Consider the following 6,597-nt stretch of genomic DNA (forward strand, 5'->3'; position numbering starts at 1 on the left):
GGATGTATGATAGCTGAATCTAAAAGGGATCTTCTGGTTATTTTGAATATCCCCTTCCTTGCATCTTAGTTAGGGCATCCTTGGAGAGCCATGTGATCTTTTAATTGTAAACATGGTGCTCTATGTAATGTAGAGGTGTGACTACTAAGCTCATGGTGGTTGAGGGAACCCTAACCACCCCGAGAGGTTAGAAGAATCCTCTCACTTTGTGGAGCTTAACATTTGGTTATCTTGAAAGTGTTAAAATTGAGTTAAAATTAGAGAGAGAGAGAGAGAGAAAGAGAGAGAATGGAAGTAATATGGTTAAAAATATTGGTTAAAAAATACAAGATTTTGGGTAAGAGCTCAAGAATCACATGAAAATGATGAGGGAAGGCTTTTTATAGATTTTGTAGTAAGAATGATGGGTAATTTAACAAGAATTGAGCTAAAGAATGACAGGAATCAAGCTAAAGTACAACAAAGGGGGTGTTGACATAGTGAGATATGAGATAGATATATAGCCCATCACTATGCTTATAGCAATACAAGAGTTGGAGCCCACTTGTTTTGAGTAGGCACTTGAAATAAAAAATGGGAAGATGCCATGAATGAGGAGATGGCAGCAGCAGTAGATGCAAATGTAACATTGGAGTTAGTGCCTTTGCCTCTAAGGAAAATAAGGCAATTGGATGTAAGTGGGTATATAAGGTTAAGCATAACTCGAATGGATTAGTGAACAAGTATAAGGTAATATTAGTTGCCAAGAGTTAGGTGCAAACCTATGGTATTGACTCTAAGGAAACAAAGGTCAAGCATAACTCGGATGGATCAGTGAGTAGGTATAAGGTAAGATTAGTTACTAAGGGTTATGTGTAGACCTATGGTATTAACTATAAGGAAACATTTAGCCCAGTTTATGAGAGAACAGCAATTGTGAGAGCAGTCATTGAAGGGTTGGTCTTGACATCAAATGGTGGATGTAAAGGATGCTTTCTTGCATGGTGATTCACAAGAAGAAGTATACATGATGTAGCCATCAGGCTATAAGAGTGATGCACACCTAGATTTTGTATGTAGATTATGCAAAGCCTTGTAGCTTGATCTACATGACCATTACTAATATTGCAAATCATTGTGTTATGAGTTTTCTATAAATTTTATGCACCTTTAATTCATACTATACTTTCTTAGGGTTTTTGGCCTTTTTTCCATTCCCTAAGCTAGGTCTTTGTGCTTTGGAGTATTTATTACAATTGATTTTCTTATTTATTACAATTAATCTCCTTATTTATTATAATCAATTTTCTTATTTATTACAATTAATTTATAATTGATCTCCTTGTATTACAATAATTTATTATAATTGATCTCTTATTGGGGCCATCCTACCTTGCAAGAGAGAGAGAGAGAGAGAGAGAGAGAGAGAGAGAGAGAGGAAATGAAGAATGCAATGGTCTATGCCAGTTTGCACGCTTAGCAACCGTCTCTTGCGTGGAGAAGCTAGGGTCCTCAAATTTGCCTCCCTTAGGGTCCCCATAAGGAAGCTTAGCTATTGGTTATAAAGCAAAGAGGGAGAGACCTACAAAAACTCAACCTCAACCACAATACCTATGCAAGTGTGAGTGTGTGTCTCACTAGGGCCCAAAACTCAAGGAGAAGAGGAAGAGATCAAAACAACATTACTCACCTCACGATCCAAACAAGCAAGTATGCATAAAAAGAAAGCAACAAAAGAGCACAAATGCTAGACTCAATTGTGGTAATGGGATTACATGCATTCTCATTAGTGAAAATGACTTATATACAAGTCTTATATTTATAATGTTCGAATGTCCATGTAATTTATGGGGCTCCAAGAGCTAGAGCAAGGTTGATTTCCTAGGCTAAGTATATACTACTGGTGTTACACAAGTCATAAGCTCGACAAAAGACCATCGTCCATGGTGGCAAGCTTCAAGATATCTCAAAATCTATTACATGAAGCACATTTGCATAGTACAAATGATATGGCAATAGAAGGGGTGTAGACATGTCCAAAGTAATGTTTAATGTATATGGTTCTTAACATACCCTCATTCTTAACCACGGTTTCGGTTTCGTTCTGGGAATTGGCGTGGAGGGATGAGAGGTCAATATGGTAAAAATTATTACAATTCTAGTAGAAGTGAAAGTGAGATTTCACATACTAGGTGTTGTAGTGACAGGAGGTCTTGAAGGAAGACCAGTGCACATGCATGTAATGGTCAAATATCTACATGAGAATGCAACCCTCGTTGGGTGACGGGGTGTCCATTAGCGTTAAACCTTCGATATCCTCCACAGGCGGACACTACTCTAATGAAACAACAGGCAGGCAAGTACTACAGGCCGGCTTTTGGTGGCCCACAATACTCAAAGATGCATGGCAAGGATCAGATCACGATCAGAAAGGGGAAAAAGAAAGTAAAGATCTCCACGAACCCCAAAAGGAAAGTGAATCCCTCTGTCAAGCCACTCTATGCAGAAAGATTAAACATGCTGGAAGGGATTGCAGAGGATTAGGAGGAAGGAATCCTCACAGAAAATCCAGAGCTCATATCCTCATGTCCAAGTATAGAAAAAATCATGTCCAAGTATACGCAGCAGAGGTACTAAATATGCAACTTGCAAAAGAAAAGCCAGAAGAGACACAGAAGGAGTGTGGAAGGAGCAGATAGAAAAAGTTGACTCCTCGAGGAATGAAGAAGGAGAAGATAGTGAGCCAAAGGACTAAGAGAATGGAAACTGTATCCTGGAAAAAAAGCATGGTGAGTGAGGCGAGAGAGGGTGGGGTACTTTTGTGATAAAGGTGGAGGAGCTCAAGTCTTCCTTAATGAAAAGCTCCAACAGTCTAGAGGGTGAGAGGGTGAATGTGGAGGCATGGAGAGGCTTGAAATTTTGGTGGTTGCATTCATGAGGATGTCCACCTTATGTGATGTGGGCTGGCAAGAGATGGGTGAGAGCTCTGGTTGTGGCTTCCTGGGCTTGCACCTATAGTTCGTCGTCGTTGGCCTTCTGCGTTTCCAATTAGGCATGCGAGATGGGTATGGCTTAGACAGTGGCACGGCTTGAATGATGTTGGTCATCATCATAACTTGTCTTATAGGGAAATGTCCCCTGTGAGCTCCGGAGGGCAATAGTGAACTATTGTTGGGAGAGGAGGTCCCAGGCTGAAGCGGTGTGTAACGTTTGGGAGAACTGAAGTAGGTGCATTTTTTCAAACTCGCAAGGGTTTGTCTAGAAACATAGGGAATAGTGAAAAAATGACCAAGGGGGCCTCCTTGATATATAAGTCTAAAAACAAACACTCTTAAATGCAAAAAAAAAAAAACATGGATTGCCAACAAGTGAATTGAAAGAACTATCGCATCGTGAACATATACATTCACAGGAGTTGATGGTAAGAACTTGATGGTAAGAACGTGCATTCACAGGCAGCAGGCAGTCGCGCAGGGGGTGATGGTGGTGAAAGAACATGCATGGCCAAGGGAAAGAACTTGCATTCATCACAGGTGAAAAAACATGCTTATTCAGGTGAAAGAATGTGCATGGCCAGGTGAAAGAATACGTGTGGCCAAGTGAAAGAGCATACATGCATGGTTGGGGTCTCAAGGGTTCTTGGTGCCCCACTGGAGTGTAGTGGTTAACTTTTGGAGAGGCCTAGAGGGTGCACGTTTTGATGTGGAAGATTTGGGCACCCAGATATGGTTAGTACCCTCAAAAGTGACCTAGATATGGTTAGTACCCTCAAAAGTGACCCATGTGCCCTAAGGAGTGGTTTAGATTCCCACCATCTAATTTGGTGTGGGCCAAGCTTATGGGATTCATGGTTGAGGGTGGTGTGAATGCGCCGAGGCCTTGGGGAACCATAGTAGAGTATAACCTTCACACTAGCCTTGGGTAGAGCAACAACTTCTCATCAACCCACCAAGTTTGCGGGGGATTTATGGTTGAGGGCAGTGAGGGGATTGCACCAAGGCCTTGGGGAGCCATAGGAGAGTATTACCTTCATAGTAGCCTTGGGCAAAGCAACAATTTCGTGTCAACCCGCCAAGTTTATGGGGAGGGCTTTGAGCTCGTGTGGAATGGTGCAATTTTTTGTGTTGAGGATGGGTTTGAGTCCTTGCTTTAGCAACCATAGATTGTCATTCCCTTCATAGTATCATCCCTGTGCCTAAAGGATTTCCTTGGGCACCTATTTACTTCATGATGTTAGATTCTATTATGGAGAAGATTATGGGGTGTTAACCCATGAGGAGTATTTTTTGTTTCTGTTAGCAAAGGTAGTGTTAATGGTGCTACTGTGTGGCAAGGGTAATTGTTCCAAGGGACCTACTTTAATGGATGGATCTAGGCAACTTACCTTTGTCATGAGTTAAAAGCAAAGGCATTTTTTTGAGAGGCATGGATGGTTATGAGGTTTTCTTAGTGTTCTTTTGTGGTTCCTCAATCTTTATTTAATTCTTCATTGGTCATGAGTATTGTTACTTTGCCCGCAAAGGAAAGTTAGAGTAAAGTTGAAGTGATGCGCGGTCTACGAATCCCAGTCAATTTAGCATCTATTTTGCCCTATCCATCCCCTTCCAACAAGAAGGACTTATTCAAGCATGGTTCCTCTAGGTGTTACATAACACTTCCGTTCTAAGGAATTTTTTTGAATGTGGAACACTCTTGTGAGAAAACAAACTCCCATACAAGAAAATTTATGCAAATCTATTGTTTTAACCTTTTCTTAACTAGGGGTGAGTGTCGATAGCACCATGTTGTAAGACATAAGGTTATGGGCTAGCACCTATGCTTATCAAGGCTAGCTTTCCATTTAAATGTGGTTTGTATGGTCATACCCACCACTAGGTGGCTTTACTTCCCATTCTTCTTCCAAGTCAATTACTTGGGCCATATTGACATAGACATTATGCTTGCATAGCTCTTCTCTTCTCTTCCTTTAGCTTCTTGTTTGTTGAGCTTCCCTTTTCCTCTCAGCTTCATTCTTTCATGGATGGCCCTTAGGGAGTTTTGAGTTAAAGGTCCGTAGTAGCAGGAAAGCTTGCTACCATTGAAGAAACCTTTCATCTCAACACCACAAGTGTTTCGATGCAATTAGATCCATGTGGGGTTATCTCACAAACAAGGAATGGTCCCATTCCCTTATACTTAAGCTTACATTTTTGGTTCTTCTTACATTATGCCTATAGCATGGGATGGGTTTTCCATGTGCATAGTTGACTTTTAAGTGTATGGTCCCTCTTCTAAATGCAGATATAATGATCAATGTCACAGTCTCATAGACAACAAGCCTTGCTTCTCATGTCACAGTCTGATTGACAATAAGCGTTGCTTCTCGTGTATAGGTTTTGACTAGGATGCAATCATAAGAGTTCGGCTTAGAAAAAATCATCACCATAATGAGTGGCGAAAGCTTAGGGAAAAGTTTTTATTTTAACCTTTTACAAAAGGACCATGGGTTTTGTCATGGCTCTTGTAAGATTCCTCCTCAGCCTGAATATCAAATAAGCCTCTACTTCAATCCCTTGTAATCATTCTATGATTCTAAATACAAGAAAATATCATTTTTCCTTGTTTTGCCTAGTGAGATAAAAAAAATTCTAGAGAGTGGTAAATTAAAATTGAGATATTTTTGGATAAATAAATTCTTCAAATATCAAAAAAATGTTTCCCTAAAATAGAAAATCAAAATAGATTTTTCAAGGTGCAATTGAAATTAATTAAAATTGATTCAGAAGATCTTAGCCTAAGGGTCCAGATTTTTGTGAAAAAAATTTTATTATGGTCCAATTAAGGTTCCTATGGACCAATAAGATTAATCCAAGTGTTGGGACAAGATAAATCCAAAGAACAAAAGAAAATACCCAAAAATGAGTAAATGCCCACATAAGATGAAGAGTTGACCAAGTACTAGGTTTATTAGTTAAAAATTATGGTGTATTAATTAAAAAATGAGATATTTTGGAGTAATCATGCATTTTTGACACATGTGTAAGGAAAAGGGAGACCTTCAAGGAGGCGCCTATTTCACATGCTTGGATGAGTTTAAAACTTAAAAAAAAGGATATTTTTATCTCTCCTCTCTCCTAAATCAAACCAAATCAAAAAGGGAGCCAAACTGAAGCTGGAAAATTCTAGAATTCAGTTGGACTTAGTTAGTGGCCTCCCTCTCCTATAAATAAACCCTTATTCCTTTGTATTATTATCTGTGAACTAAACTATGCTGGTATTACTCTAAACTAAGCTTAATTTCTATTATCCTCTAAAAACCTCTACAAAATTGAAGAGATTGGAGCTTCTCTCTCTCTTCAATCTTCCTTGGTGACTCCTACGACATACCAAACCAATTGATTGGTTGGGGACCTCTACAGTGACTAAAGAATCAAGCATTTTAGGAGGTAAAGAGTGGATTATGGTCTTTTTTTCTATAATTTCTAAATGTTTCTTTCTTCTCAACCCCTTTCAAGCTTGAGAAGCTTTAATTTGAATGGCTTTTGAATATTATTGAAATGTTTTAATGTATTGTAATAAAGAAACACATAAATTTTCATTTATTCTTGATTTTAATGGTTTTTAAGCATTTCTTTCTCT

The sequence above is a fragment of the Cibotium barometz genome, chromosome 53, assembly GCF_041138505.1.
Source record: "Cibotium barometz isolate CiBa-2024 chromosome 53, ASM4113850v1, whole genome shotgun sequence".
Taxonomy (NCBI): domain Eukaryota; kingdom Viridiplantae; phylum Streptophyta; class Polypodiopsida; order Cyatheales; family Cibotiaceae; genus Cibotium; species Cibotium barometz.